At 41.2% G+C, this 16,438-nt stretch overlaps 1 long non-coding RNA gene across 1 annotated transcript; it reads left to right on the forward strand.

The window, feature by feature from the left end:
• The first annotated feature begins 1,433 nt into the window (after positions 1 to 1,433).
• On the forward strand, positions 1,434 to 16,438 carry LOC129173484 (uncharacterized). Its single transcript, XR_008567237.1, has 3 exons — positions 1,434 to 1,540; positions 10,824 to 10,990; positions 11,361 to 16,438. It is a non-coding gene; the product is annotated as an uncharacterized LOC129173484 (long non-coding RNA).

The raw sequence follows: 16,438 nt of genomic DNA on the forward strand, positions 1-16,438 counted from the left end.
CCTTATGTTTAATGGATCCCAAAAGCACAGCTTGGCCGTATTCTTTTGTATTAATTTTTTTTAAGTTTTTTAGCAGTGATTTTTCTTCACATAGTGAGATGGGTTTTTAAAAATATACAGACTACACCAGAAGCACTGCACTAGATTAGCATCAGCATGCTATGGGATAGCAAGCCACAACAAGAGGTAATGTATGTGGCTTAATTAAACTTAGATGTGAAAATATAGTCAAAAGTTTCTATGTGTACATGTAGATGAATTCAACTGAAATATGAATACATATTCAAAGTTTTTACATTGTTGACAAACTGCAATGTGTCTGTGGCTCAGCTAGTTAGCAATAATGGCCTCCCCGTTCGGGCTCCCAATTGTGACGTCAAGATGTCGGAAATGGCCGCCACAGACGACCGCTGCACAAATCATTTGAGGACATTTTAATTATGCAGTTAAGCTGCTTTATCACAACTAAGATGAGTTACATATCTGCTTTAAATATTTGCTGTTATTACTTTAATTGTAGACAAGCCGTTTTGTGTTGCCTCGTGGCTAAGCTAGTTAGCGTTAATGGCCGTCCCGCTCTTTTTTTCGCTCCCCCATTGACATAGGCCGCATAGTGGGTTTGTCCACTGCTGCGATACGTCAGCGTCGCCGCCATATTGGATGTGTCAAGACTGCGGTGTAAATGAAGTCAATTTACTTACTTACATAAAGCGCCTTTCTACAAAGAAATTGAACGCCTCTCTTTACACACGTAATATATTTTGTGGTGGAAAACAATGTATTTGGTCTATATTCTCAGATGGCTAAGATAAGAACTTTATTGATCGCACACAGTCATAATTCACATTACATCAGCTATAGAGCACAAAGTAGTGCAGAAAAACTACACAGTATATATGTACAGTAGCTTTAATGCAATATACTTTTCATTTTTCTTGAGTAACAATACTCTTAAGTGAGTACAGTTGTTTTGTTGGCTACCCCACCCACTTCTAGATAATGTATTACATATTTTATATAAGAATGCATTTGTGTTTTTTGTCCCTTGTTTTATGACTATATATATCTTGTTATTTTTATAAAGATTTATTTTTAGTTAAAGGGGTATCGTTTAAAATACATTAATTTGCTGATTATTTTTGATAAAGTTAATGTTCTTGTTTTATATTCTCATTTTATTGCATTAAAAACTACTACATATTGTTAGCCATCCGAGAAGATCAAATACATTGTTTTTTCCCAAGTATATTAGTGCGTGTGTGAATGTGTAAACGAGAGGCATTAACTTAAAATTTCTTTCAAGAAAGGTGCTTTATGAAAGTAAGTACTTGCATTCATTTACAGTGCAGCCTTGACACATCCAATATGGCGGCGATGTTGACGTGCGACTCAGCGCTCGATGCGGCGTTTATGTTTATCTATGCGCGCTCCTATTTGTGACATTTTAAGAGGGCGGAAACGGCCGCCATAAACGACGGCTGCACAAATCACCAAGATGACATTTTAATTATGCAGTTATGCTGCTTTAGTCACAACTAAGGTGAGTTAAATATAAGCTTTAAATATTTGCTGTTATTACTTTTAATTGCATACAAACCGAAATGTGTTACCTCGCAGCTAAGCCAGTTAGCAAAATGGCCGCCCCACTCTTTTTTTCGCCCTCTCATTTGTGATGTTTCAAGATGGCTGAAATAGCCGCCATAAATGACGGCTGCACAAATCATCAAGATGACCATTTAATTAAGCTTTTAGGCTGCTTTAGTGACAACTAATATGAGTTAAATATGAGCTTTAGATATCTGCTGTGAAACGACGTTAGCAAGACTGTATGCTAAATAAAAGGAAACTATTGATTTAAGTGTTCAAAATGTGAAAATAAGATATTTTTGCTAATAAGACCTACACAGTTATTAAAAATGAATTGTTTGCCTGTGGGTCGTGAAATGTGTAGAAAAGTGACTGCAAGGTCCAGCTAAGCACAGTGTGATTTAAGGTGAGTCCGGTACATCTGGAAGCTCTGATTTGCATTCTTTTTTGTTATTATTTTCGAGCGATTTGATGGGGCAAGTGCACAAAGAAGCTCACCCCCTTTAAGAGGCTGGTGTCTTCCAGCTTACCTCATGTAACTTCCTGTGCAGCATCACGCACAAACAAGCTTCTAACTGGCAAGTCTGATGCTCATTTTGAGGTGTAATTTCACTAGTGATGTGTGGATCGATCCTGAAATATCAATATCTCACATACCAGGTCTTTATGTGCTAAAATCGATTCTCAAATCAAAATATCGATACTTTTGGTACTTCAGTCATTTGAGGTAATGTTTGTCTGTTGAAACGATGACCGATCGTAAACGGAGCCTTGTGTGAATTGTGAATAGAGTTTCCATTGTTATAGTAGTTCTTATGTAATAAGTAATCATTTATGTTAATGGTTTTATTATTATTATTTTTTTAGATAGTAAAATGCAATTTTCACACATTTCATATGATTTTGTCCTCTGTTTTTTCTGTTACTTGGCCATATTGGAAATCACCCCACTGCCTTGATATGTATTCCGGGGGTTAAAGTAAATACATTTCTTTAATTATTAAAGTATTTATTTAATTTAATAATTTATGTAATCAGTAAGTGAATTAAATGTGTTGCATTCTTTATGCTACGATATGAAATTCACAACTTATTAAAATAACACATTAGGTGAATTGTATCGTATCGGTATTGCTGATACCAGAATTTTACTCAGTATCGTATCGGAAGGGGGCACATTCTTAACTGTGACAAGTGTAAAAAGAAGTGAAGCACTGCTAAAGGTAAAGAATATGTGCGGTTTAGTGTGAAGTATTGTGATGTGTTCAGCAGCGTTATAATCAAATGTGCATCACAACTGATGACGCAACCGTTTTTTGTTAAATTGGTTGATTCGTTGCATCCTGAAGCAATTTTCACATAAATTAAAGATACCGTTAGTGTTTTGGGGGGGGGGGGGGGGGGGGGGGGGGGGGGGGGGTGCAGCTCATCGACATCATCTCACGGCGTTTTCGAGCAAATCTGCAGAGTGCGACTTTCTTTGTGTGTTTGACGCCACAAAGTGAGAAATGTGAGCGAGAGAGGGAAAAGCGAGGCGCGGCGCGTTGATGGGTGTTAATTTGACGAGTGTGCCAGGATATCATCAGCGCTTGCTTGGCTGATCATTTTTGCTCAGCTAAAGCATCTCTCTCGCCCTGGTGGTAGGCTTCACCCCCCCCCAGTCCCCCCTGCACCACCACCACCAGCACCCAACCCATAGGAGCGAGATGCTTGAAATAGCTGTGATTGACAGGTATGGAGACGCAGTTACTATAACAACTACCTCCTGGCTCTCTCGCTCTCTCTCTCTCTCTCGCTCAGCCTCCACCACCACCTCTTCTTCCTTTTTTATTTTCTTCCAGCAGCTCTCCTTTTCACCCCCACCACAAAGATGTGTGGGAGTGTAGGAAGGAAAGTGATGATGAAGACTGCAGTATTCCTGAGATGTTTGTGTTGCAGCATCCATTGCATGTAACCTGTGTAGGACATGAAACCTGTACTTACACAAAAAAAGCAACCTCAATTACACACGCTTCTTCTTTTTCTTCTTTGCTTTTACAGTATATACACGTCTCTTTATTTGCTCTTTTTATGCTTTATGTACACTGTTTTTTTTTTGTTTTTTTCATTTTCTTCTTCTTCATTTCTGTATTATTTTGGTTTTCTGTGCACTTCTTATTTTTATATACACCTTTCTCATTTTTTTCTCATTTTCTGTTTCATATACGCTTCTCATTTTTGGTTTTATCTACACTTCTCATTTTTCTCATATTCTGTTTTACATCCACGTATCATTTTTTGGGTTTTATATACAGCACTTTCACTTTCACTTTTTTCCCTCATTTTCAAATATTACATTTCATTTGTATTCCAGTTTACATTTTAGCAATCTCAAAGTGCTACAGAGTAAAAAAAAAAAAGAGGTTTATAAACAAAGCAGGGGTATAGTTGTTAAATCAAAATTAAAACTAAACCTATACACAATATTTTAAAAATGCATTTTTAAAATGGGTTTTTAGGTCTCGTTTTAAAACTTCTACAGTCTGCGGGGCCCTTGGGTGGGCAGGAGGGCATCCCACAGCCTTGGAGCCGCAGAGGAGAAAGCCCGGTCGCCCATGGTCTGGTTCTGGGAACCTGAAGGCTGTTTTTGGTTGTAGACTAGGGGTGCATAAGAAAGCCTGGGGGGTGAGGAGTTCCTAAAGATACTGGGGGGCATGTCCATCAGTGGTGGGAATCTCTGGCCACCTCACGATTCGATGTGATTCAGAGGCCTGCGATGTGATGATAAAATGATTAGCGATGCATCTCAATACATTTTACTCTATATATACATTTTTCTATATATAATTTCGTTTTACTCAGTGTGTACTACTAAAATAAAGCATATTTGTAGTTAAAATAAACATGAAACACATGAATTGACTTCCATTATCTTTTAATAATTGGACGTTTACATCCACCAACATACTGTATTTCCCATTGCACAGAAGCAGCATGTATAAAAGTTACAAACTTCAGCATATTATATCTGGGTTCCAATGTGCGCATCAGAGCACGAAAGCCCTGCTTCTCAACAACCAAATACGGCCGCATACGGCCTTCGCAATAAAAGTGTTTCAAGCAGAAACACTTTTCTGAGTTTGGTGGAAAAGTAGTTATCACCTTTTATATACACCTGTAGATACCCCTTTTTATATACACTCTTCTCATTTTCTGTTGTATATATGCTTCTCTTTTTTTGGTTTTGTATACGTTCTTCTTATTGTTTTCTCATTTTCTGTTTTTTGTATCTTCTCTTTTTTTTCTCTTCTTCTTTTACATACACTTCTCACTTTTTTAGTTTGAAATTCAACCTTTTCATTTATTCCCCTCATTTTCTGTTTTATGTACACCTCTTTTTTTGTTTGATTTTTTTGGTTTTATTTACAGTGTTCCCTCGCTCAATCGCGGTGCACCTTTCGCAGACTAGCTGTTTCGCAAAGTTTTTTAGTGCAATTTTAGTGCTTTTAAAAAAATATATTTTTTATTTTTTTTACAGCACATGACCACTGTTACAGGCCACGCCTGGCCCCTTTAAGAAGAATTGCATTGTGGGAAGTTAAGTGTTGTAGTTCTGTGCTTTAGCACAAGCAGCGGTGTCTCTATTCTCTCTCTTTTGTCTGCACCGCCCATTGTCTTCTGCGTTCTGATTGGCTATAGACCATTGGCAATCAATCTTCTTTGTGCTGTCTCTTGTTGAGGCATGGCTACCAAACTAGCGAACCGTGTGAGCTGCTTGTTAACCGCCCATACTGTAAACAATAGAAGAAACAGAAGAAGCTAACCATGTGTGACTCTGAAAGCTGTATGGTTGCAAGTTTTCTCCCCGAGAAAACCCACAATGTCGATGAAGCGTTCTGCACCCAAAAGGCAGAGGAAGCCAGCCATCACAAAAAAAGTTGGACTTCTGGACTTGCTGAAGGAATGTAGAAGTTACGCGGCTGTAGGGCGCCATTACGGAATACTGTAAATTAATCTTTGGTTCATGGAGGACGTGGAGGAGGAGAAAATATGACAACAGGAGCAATATGTTTTAACAAGGATACAAAAACGGTACAGCCGCATGCGCCAGGACGAATAGGAACATCAGAGGAGTGAAATACGCGTGAGTCACTTATTAACCTCTTGTGTCCAATCTAGTAGGTTGATCATTAAAATTCAAACAACATTTGAACTGTGAGAGTGTTTAAAGTCAAATAAACTCTGTATAACAGGGGAAGTGTATATCACACTTCTCCCTGGCAGAGTAAATCTGTTGAGCCCTTGAGGGCATTTAGATCCACAATTCTATCTTCTTTAAAGGCTGGACAGGACAGGACAGGGAAAAAAAAGAGAGTGATTAAAGGGAGAGTTCGGATTTTTGACATGAAGCTGTCCCCATCAGCAGTGGACTGTTTCAACAGTGGTTTGCCCCCTTATATGGTCCCGCGAGTCCAGTTCTGGTTGGATATCTGGAGTTCTGCTTAGTTGCTGGGTCATTTAAGTAAAGAGTTTGGCATCTCAAAACAATATGAGATGCCAAAAGAGTGTTTGCATCATAAAGATGCCTCCTCAACATAAATCAGACCTTACAAATCGCTCAGTGTTCTATTTATCTCTCACCGTGTCCCTGCGCACATGCGCCTCTCTATTCGTGTGTATGTGATGAAGACGCTCGCATCTTCTTCCGCTGTGGAACACACACAAACAAGATGGCCGCGGTGCTTCGTTGCAGATGAAGATGTGAGTCAAATGACCCAGCAACTGAGAAGAACTACGTTCCTCGTCACGGAAATCCAACCAGAACTGGTCTCGTGGAACAAAATGGGGGTGGGGGTAAGTCACCGTTGATATGGTCCGCTGATGATGGGGACGTTATACAAAATCATGTCAACAAATGGGAACTATCCCTTTAAACAAGAGAGAAATGTGAGAAAATGTTAATGCCCGTCTGAGAAAAGTGTATGGTGGGGGTTTTTACAGCCTTAAAACAAATATAATAATTGTAAAACTATAAAGTTGGCTGCTTCGGATTTCACTTATTGCGGGCTATTTTGGGAACCTATCCCAACCTGTCCCCCGCGATAAACAAGGGAACACTGTACACCCTTCTCATTTTTTCTATACACTTCTCTTTTTTTTCATTTTATATATACCCTTCTCATTTGTTTCTTATTTTTTGTTTTATGTACACTTCTCTGTTTTTTTGCTTTTCAATACAACCTTCTGTATTTTTTTATAGATGCTTCTCTTTTTTTGGTTTTCTATATAATTTTTTTCCTCATTGTTTTGGTGTAGGGCTGCACGGTGGCCTAGTGGCTAGCGTGTTGGCCACACAGTCAGGAGATAGGGAAGATCTGGGTGGAGTTTGGAGTTTGTTGAGTTTGCATGTTCTCCCCTTTTCTCCGGGTCCTGCGGTATCCTCCCACATTCCAAAAATATGGATGTTAGGTTAAGTGGAGACTCTAAATCAGGGTTGTCAAACTTGTGCCATGGAGGACCGAGACACTGCAGGTTTTCTTTCCAGTCGGTCACCAAAGCAGATGATTTTGATGATCAACCCTTCCTCCAATTTGAGGGATGGAGCTCATCAATTAAATTACCTGCTGGAGAAAGTGGTTGGAGAGAAAACCTGCAGTGTCTCGGCCCTCCGATGACACGTGTTCTAAATTATCCATAGGTGTGAATGTGAGTGTTAATGGTTGTTTGTCTACATGTGCCCTGCCATTGGCTGGCGACCAGGCCAGAGTGTCGTCAGCTGGGATAGGCTCCAGCATACCCCCAGTGATCCTAGTGAGGACAAGCGAAATAGAAAGTGGATGTTTTGGTGTGTGTACACGCTTGTGTTTTTTTGTCATGTCAGGTTGTTGTGTAAGCACATGCTGGATGAGGATGATGATAAGCACACCTTGGTGGAGATTGAAAGTGTGTGCTGGGAAGTTGATGGACGTCATTGCTGCCACCTGCTCTGCTGGGACTCAGGCCAGATACACACACACACACACACACACACACCAAGGCAGAGGGCAACCTCCCAACATAGCATTGACTTAACCTTCTTAGCACGCCAACTATGTCAGCGTCACAGTCTAAACCACCATCCTCCCCTCCCCTCCCCTCACCCCCAACCCACCCACCCCCCTCGCCTCGTCTCGTCTCGTCTCATCCTCAGTGAGTCATCACAGGGTGAGAGGTCTGAGGCAAACAAGCTGGCAGAGTTGGACATGCCATAACAATGCAGCACCTGTCAGGGCCTCTTCCTGTGTGTGCATGCATGTGTGTGTGTGTGTGTGTGCGCACCTACCTGTGCTTGCAGCTGTCACCTGCAAGGGAACATTTCTACCAAGCATCACTGGAAATACAAAGACACCACCACTGTCTCTTTCTGTGTGTGTGCGTGCGTGCGTGCGTGCGTGTGTGCGTGCATGTGTGTGTGTGTGTCTGTGTCTGTCCTTGTAAAACAAAAATGGATGGATTGGTTGTCTCACTTTGTGGCAGGAGGTGTCTGGAAAAAGCAGCAATACTGTGCTAATAAAGTTTTTCATAAACTTTCAACAGCCACCAAAGTGATGTCATCACAGTGGAATGTTTCCCAATGGAGATAATACAAATACGAATCATCTGTTCCAGGGTTAAAGTGCGACTATTATAACACCTTTATTAAATGTAGATGCCAGCGTTGCCAGACGTACAAAAATGATTATTTGTGTGACAATTTCACCGTCTGTGCAATCAGTAATTCCATAAATGTCATAATGTGAGATCATTTGAGGCCTACATGCTATTGGCAAACACAAACAGGATAAATCCTACATGATGTGCATGATCTCTTCACAGCCAGGTGGGGGCAGCTTTTTTCCTACATGAATAAAACCGCATAATAAGCTGTAATATACAGTACACACTCTTTGGTAACGTTTTATGTAGCAGATGCTCCTGAGGTATATGTTTGATCATTTCCTTCAAAATATCATTTTAAGCTTCTGGTGTGTTTCCACTGGGAAACTTTTCCCTTCTTTCCCGGCACCCCCCAGTTTCATAGTTTTCTGTATTTTAACTTTCATGAAAACAAAAATTATTTCTGGTTCTGCCAAAGCAATACAGCTTCCAGTCCGCTCTGCAGCACTCCTGGGTGAAGCATATCCTATAGGCCTTCAAAATAAAAGAAGTGCAGTTAAATAACACAGGTCGGGTCTTTATACCAGCGCCACCCCGGTGCAAAAAAATTGATTTTGCTGGAAAAGTTTCCTCATTTTATAATGCAAATGTTGACAGGTATGCAAGTCAAATGACTGTAAAAATAAGTTAGCCACTGTAAAACATAAAAAACCCTTCTTCTGATAACTTGCTAACATTTCTTGGACATGAATAACACAACTCTAAAAAGAAGTTAACCACTGTAAAATATTTTAAAAACACCTTTGTTTTAATAACTTGCTTACATTTCTTGGACATGAATAACACAAGTGTAAAAGGAAGTTAGCCACTGTAAAATAAACACCCTAGTTTTGATAACTTTCTAACTTTTTGCATAAATAACACAAGTGTAAAAAGAAGGTAACCACTGTAAAACATTTTTTTTAAAGACCCTAGTTGTGATAACTTGCTAACCTTTTTTTACACAAATAAGTATAAAAAGAAGTTAACCACTATAAAACCTTTAAAAAAAGGCTCTACTTTTAATAGCTTGCTAACAGTTTTTTGACACAAATAACACGTGTAAAAAGAAGGTAAACACTGTAAAATGTAAAAAAACAACAAAAAAAACCTGTTTTGTAACTTTTTTTAACACCCTGTTTAATCATTTGCTAATAGGGGTGCTCTGATAGATTGGCCACCGATCAGTATCGGCCAATATCCGTAAAAAATCACGTGATCGTTCTGTTTTAGGACTAGGTGGATCATTCTGCTGCTCCTGAGAGGGCTTTGGTGGTTTGGTGTTGGGCTTGGCCTCGAATTTCCAGATCATTGAGCAGCCTGATGGTAGACTTGCCCACGAAGCCTCTGCAGCCAACTTAAAGCTAACCATTGTAAAATCAAAGAAACCTACCCTAGTTTTGATAACTTTTTTACAAGTGGAAAAAGAAGTTCACCAACTATGAAACATCCATTCATCCATCCGTCTTCTATGCCGCTTATCCTAATTAGGGTCGCGGGTATGCTGGAGCCTATTCCAGCTGACTTTGGGCAAGAGGCGGTGTACACCCTGAACTGGTTGCCAGCCAATCACGGGGCGTATAGGCATATAGACAAATATAGACAACCATTCACTCTCACATTCATACCAATGGACAATTTAGAGGAAACCGGAGTACTTGGAGAAAACCCACCCACGCACACACGGAGCGAACATGCAAACTCCACACAGAGATGCCCAACGGAGATTGGAACTCTCCTGACTGTGTGGCCAACATGCTAACCACTAGGTCACCGTGCAGTCCACTATAAAACATAAAAGCCAAGAAATGTTCTACTTTTAATAACTTGCTAACATTTTTTGACATGACTACCACAAGTGTAAATAGAAGTTAACCACTATAAAACATGAAAAAAATGCTCTACTTTTAAAAACTTGCAAGCATTTTTTGACATGACACAAGAAAAAGAAGTTAACCACCAGCTGTGTTCATGAGTTATGAGGCATATGGGGAAACTTCAATCGTAAGACTTCCTGTGTATATTCGTCGTCTTCTCGGCTGCTCTTTATTTTGCAATAATTGATCATAAAATGTTGCTCGAATTCCAAATCCTATGACCATTTTGATGCTGGAATAAAAAAAATGTTTTTTTTTTTCTTTTTGGGAGGATGCTGCAGGCTGCACCTCCAGCTCTCCAGCGCCCTCGCCCATCCCCACGCCGCTCACACTGCGAAGGGGACGATAATTCAGAATTAATTAGGCTAGCGTACACAGGGGAAGGCGCAGCCCATAATAGGACATTTAAAGCAGGATGGGATCTGGTATCCAAGTGCAGGGTATCCATAGAGACGGTTGCTATGGCTGGCAGAGAACTCTTTGCCTCATTAGGAACAAATATAAATAGCCGTGCCACGTAGCTTTAAGGCCATGATGCCCGTTGCCGAGGGAGAGAGGAGAGGAGGGGGCGGGGCTTGCAGGTCAGTGTGACAGGAGGTGTTTCTAATATTTTCAAGCTCTCAATAATGAACCTATAAATGCATATATTGTTCAATTAGCTGTACCATAATGTTGTTTTTTTTAACTCTTTCTCTTTTTTCCCAGAGCGTCACAGGAGCTGCGGAGGAAGAAAAAGATGGCAGGTGGGCGGCAAACGAAGGACGCATCGACATCAGCCAAGTGGGGACGGCACAGATGGGAGCAGATAGGAACAGAAAAATGGGGAAATAAAAAATAAAAATCCCCTTCATCACCAGCCTGGACCCTCTCAGGTGTGCTGCACACGAGAGTTCATTATCTGCTTTTTCTCACCTTCCTCTCTCACGCGAGCAATATCTGAAACATTGCCTGTGCAGCCTTTAAAGGTTCTTAGTTTGACGCTGGAACAGATCATTCCTAATTCCATGGCTTCCTATGGGATTAATTGTGCTCAGCAGTCACTTGTTATGCAGCATTTCCAGTTTAAACACACAGACATCAGTGATCCATGATGGCCTCTGCAGCCTCTCAGGCAATATGCTGGGTTAATGAACCCCCGACCCCCCCACCCCCTTCGCCACCCTCCGATACAAATGAACATTTCCATTTAAAAGCTGTCAGAGGGTCTCTCTGTTCTTCAAACGCTTGTGTTGTGTTTCCAAGGCAGGAACAAACAAACCAACCCCAATGAAGATGCCGCCCGAGCTTCCCACTTGCGTGGGCCGCCCGAGGGAGGGGTGCGTTTGATTTGTACTTCTGTGAAGAGCCGTCAGGCTCACAATCAGCGAGGAAGATGAGGGATGGCGTTTAAGAAGAAGAAGAACATGAGGAGGGAGTTTACACCCACCACCTAAAAAGATGAGATGATTGTGTGTGTGTGTGTGTGTGTGTGTGTGTGTGTGTGTGTGTGTGTGTGTGGTAGCTCAGCATCCTGTCGAGCATCCGTCAAGAGACCACCATGAGCCCACACAGCCGTCTCTCGTCGTCTGCTGAACAGGTGCACTTCCTGCACATCTCCTGGTGGGCAGTCCCTGGATGGGTTGGAGGCTCGTCCACTGAGCAACACACACACCCCACCCCTCCCCTCTTCTCCCGCTTGTGAGTCAGTCGTCACTGATCACAAAATAAAAAATCCCTGCCCTACAAAACCCATCCGCCCACGCCCGGTCCTGCCTTTGCACTCGTCGGTTTTGTAACATCGACCGCTGCTGACGCACCTAAAAACTATGGCGCATTTTCCCGAAATGGCACGTTGTGCCTTTTCGTGAGCGTGTTCCTTTGCCGCTTCCACGACACAGCCGCTTCAAGCTTGGTCCATGTTGAAGTACTACTATTTCAACTACTACTTCGGTCTGCTACTAAGACCGGCTGGAGGTGTGGGGCAAAGATGTGAAAACTAAATGATTTTGGTCCAGATCCGAATAAAGGTGCATTTAACATCACATTCAATTCCCAGTAAATAAAGCATAAGGTGTGCAGTGTTTCCTATACATTCATTGGGCCCTCTTGAAAATGCCATTGTATGTTTTATTATACACTCAGATCAACATTTTAAGAAAATTTGCAAGAATTTAAGTTTTGCACTGTTGGATCTTAAGGAGGTTCTAAGTAGAGCTTCAAAATGCAAAAAGAAGAAAAGAGAATGAGACAAAAAAAAGTTGAAGTTAGCAATTTATTGTAAAGAAGCATTAAAGTGAAATAGGCTGTTCATCAAAGTTGAACAGCACAGCCTTTAAAAGGCAAAATGTTGGCAAAAATGAGGATCGTATGTGATTTAGTGTGAGGTACATGATCTCATGATGGCAAAGGCAAAAAAAGCTTTCTCTTTGAACACGGTGGGATTGTTGAGCTGCATAAGCAAGGCTTCTTGCAGCGCTCCATTGCTGCTGAGGTTGGACGCAGTACGACAGTCATTTGAAACTTCTTCAAACATCCTGAGGCTCATGGAACAAGAAAGTCAAGTGGTACACCCGAAAAAATGTCACCGACCCTGAGCCGGAGGATCCCATTGGCTGTCCGTCAAGACACGGGACCATCCCCGGCCCAAATGAAGGTTGTTACTGGTGCTGAGTGCAGCCCGATAACCATCAGACGCCTTCTGCCAGAGAACGCTTTTATGAAGGAAAAAAGCTCTTCAAAGGCTTCATCTCAGAGCACCAAACATGAGACATTGAAAGGTGGAAGAAAGTTTTATTTTCCCTTGACGGTCCTGATGGCTGATGGCGGGCCGCACGGTGGTCTAGTGGTTAGCACGTTGGCCGACACAGTAACAGCCTGGAGATCGGGAAGACCTGGGTTCGATTCTCCCTTTGGCATTTCTGTGTGGAGTTTGCATGTTCTCTGTGCGCGTGGGTTTTCTCCAGGTACTCCGGTTTCTTCTCACATTCCAAAAACTTGCAGGTGAGGTTAATTGGTGACTCTAAATTGTCCATAGGTGTGAATGTGAGTGTGAATGGTTGTTTGTCTATATGTGCCCTGCCATTGGCTGGTAACCAGTCCAGGGTGTACCCCACCTGTCACCCGAAGTCAACTGGGATAGGCTCCCGCGACCCTAATGAGGAGAAGTGGTATAGAAAATGGATGGATGGATGGTCTTGATGGCTTCCAACGTTACTGGCATGACAAGGAGATCCCACCTGAGATGTTTCCCACACGGCACAGTGGAGGGGGTGCCATCACGATCCGTCAATGGAACAATGGAGCTTCAGGTTGTGCACGGCTATGTGGAGATGTTGCAGGGGGCATCCCTCATGACTGAAGGCCCTCGTCTGTGTGGTAATGACTGACTTTTTCAACAGGACAACGCTGCACATAAGGACCTCTTCCAGAGGAGTAAGCTCACTCTTTTGTACCATCTTGAATGTTCCCCTCATCTGAATCCAATGGAGAACATTTGGGGATGGATGGCAAGGGAAGTTTCTAAAAATGGACATCAGTTTCAGACAGTGGATGCCCTCCATGAAGCCATCTTCACCACCTGGAGCAACATTCCCACTAGCCTCCTGGAAACACTGGCATCAAGGATGCCCAAACCCATTTTTCAGCTCATTAACAAGAATGGCACAGCTACTCGTTACTCACTCCTTTTTTCAACATTTTATATTTTTAAATGTTTGGGTTTTTTTAAGCCATGGTCTTAAACTTTTGATCAGCTGATGAACAGACAATTTCACGTTAATGCTTGATTGCGAGAAATTTTTGTCTCACTCCCATTTATTCTTTTTGCATTTTGAAGCTCTACTCACAACTTCAGTTGTGCAACAGTGCAACATGTACATTTTTGTAATTTTTCAACTGATCTTAAAATTTTATCAGGAGTGTGTATTGTCAGTGGCTTTTCTTGCAATTTGGAGGGCCTTAAAATGCACAAAAGCTCACCAAAATTTGCAAGCACGTCAGATTTGGATGAAAAACTTGATATTTCAGAGGTCCCAAATGCAAACCCCCAAAACTCACTCAGTAGTGCCCCTGCCACCACTTTCACAGAACGTCACAAAATTTGCTGGTGACGTCAATCATGACAGGACACATTAAAAAAAAGTCTGAAAAACCCATGTTCCAAAACCAACAGGAAGTCGGCCATTTTGGTTTCCGGTGGCAATTTTGGATGAAAACCAGGGGATGTATTTCAACAAACTAGTCCTCGGGACTTCGGCCAAATGAGCCCAAATGGGGTGGGGCATGGCAACAAACTTTGATGATCAATCAGACAATTCGCCACTAAAGTGTAAATAATAATAACTCAATTCCACAAGGTCAGATCTTCATATTAATTTGTACATACGAAGACGACACCTTGAAGCTATGCCTAGATCACTTCCTGAATTCGTCTCAGCGCCACCCAGTGGCAAAAGCCCTCCAAAAAGCACCCCCACACTGGGTTGTGTGGGGGTGCGAGGGCCCATTCAGCGTTGCTCGCAGCATTCATTTATTTGTATTCTTTATTGTATTATTTTTATATTTCTATTATTATATATATTTCTATTATTTTCTTTTCTTTTTTGGGGGGGCTCAAAACACAGACATACCTGGTCTGCCAGAGAAGAAGAAGATGGAACAGGAGGGATCAGTGTTGCCAAATATTTAGCGAATTATCAGACCCCTCCCTTAATTTGCTTTGCTTTTTGTTAACGTGTTTTGCAATTCTTGGCCACCACAGTTAATACATAAAGTGGTTTGAAAAAGTGTTTGCCCCCTTCCTGATTTTGTGTTTGTTTGTGCGTGTTTGTCACACTTAAATGTTTCAGATCATCAAACAAATGTAAATATTAGTTAATGACAACACAACTGAACACAACATTTTTTAATGATTTGTTTTATTATTAAGGGAGAAAAAAAATCCAAAGCTACATGGTCCTGTGCGAAATAGTGATTACCCCCTAAACCTAATAAGTGGTTGGGCTGCAACTGCAACTGCAATCAAGCATTTGCTTGTGACTTGTGACGTGTGACAGACATGCAAAAAAATAAGAAATCAGGAAGGCGGCAAACACTTTTTCACGCCACTGTATAAAACTAATTGTGTCCTGTCATTTATTTTCCATTCATAACAAACAGCGGAAATGGGCATATTTCACACATTGTGGCAAAGAGTGATTAATCATGATTAATTAATTTGAAAACTGATTAATTTGATTAAAATTGGTAATCATTTGCCAGCCCTAATGAAAACTCAACGAAGCACTCGCACACGCCGCACGCAACACACGCACACACTCATAGCACTTTATTTATTTATTTATTTGTATTATTTACTTGTATTAATGTCTCGTCTGTTGTTGTTGCTTAATTTATTGGTATATATGTTTATGTGTTTATGTTTCTTATGTTCTTATTCTTTCATTTGTTTTCTTTCTTTTCTTGGGAGAATGAACAGAATAAGATTTTCATTGCATGGTATAACTGCTGTTTTACCATGCACATGACAATAAAACTCTCTTGAATCTTGAATCTTGAGATTGGAAGAACACAAGAATTCAAATGAATCTAAATATGTTGACACTAGTCAGACAGTCCGAGCGGTGTCAAGATAAATGGATTCCACAAAATATAGTGAAAAAAGTATTTAAAAAAAAAAAAGTGAAATGGTTTTGTTGTATCCGCCAGTAATAATTTAATGAATGAATGAATTGATTTGAAAGTCCCCCATAAAGGATAAATAAGGTAGTGATACTTTTACTAAAACTTGTGACTTTATTTACTTCATGTGCTGGTCCATTTGTGACATTATATTATAGTTTCATAGGCACCCCTGCACATCTAATGACTTCCGATACAAGAGCTGTGCTCTAACAGCAGTTTTTTTGTAATTACTTACAGTATATTTCCATGCTTTTCCTTCTGCTGTGGACAGCTTGCTTTGTTTTGTTTGGAGGCTGTGTGTGTTTGTGTGCCGCACAGCAACAGTCGATTGTATTACGGAAGCCATTTTTCTTACGCCAAGCCATATCTCACACGCAAACCCAATCATAGAAATGATGTCATGCTAATTAGAATGGATGTCGCTGTGTGAAGGAAGAGGGAGGAGGACTATTTGTCTGTTTCTTGTCTGAGGCTGTCTGCCCGGCCGGCCGCACGCTCCATCATACTTTAAATATTCATAGCAACCCCGCTGAATATGCATGAGGCTGCCGTTAATATTTATGAGTCTCACTTGTTGAGGTGTCATTCCATCTCTTTGACATGCTGGATGATGATTGGGGCGTTTAGTTGTGTTCACGTACACGCCCCACTGATGCATG

This window comes from Dunckerocampus dactyliophorus, chromosome 20, assembly GCF_027744805.1.
Source record: "Dunckerocampus dactyliophorus isolate RoL2022-P2 chromosome 20, RoL_Ddac_1.1, whole genome shotgun sequence".
NCBI lineage: Eukaryota > Metazoa > Chordata > Actinopteri > Syngnathiformes > Syngnathidae > Dunckerocampus > Dunckerocampus dactyliophorus.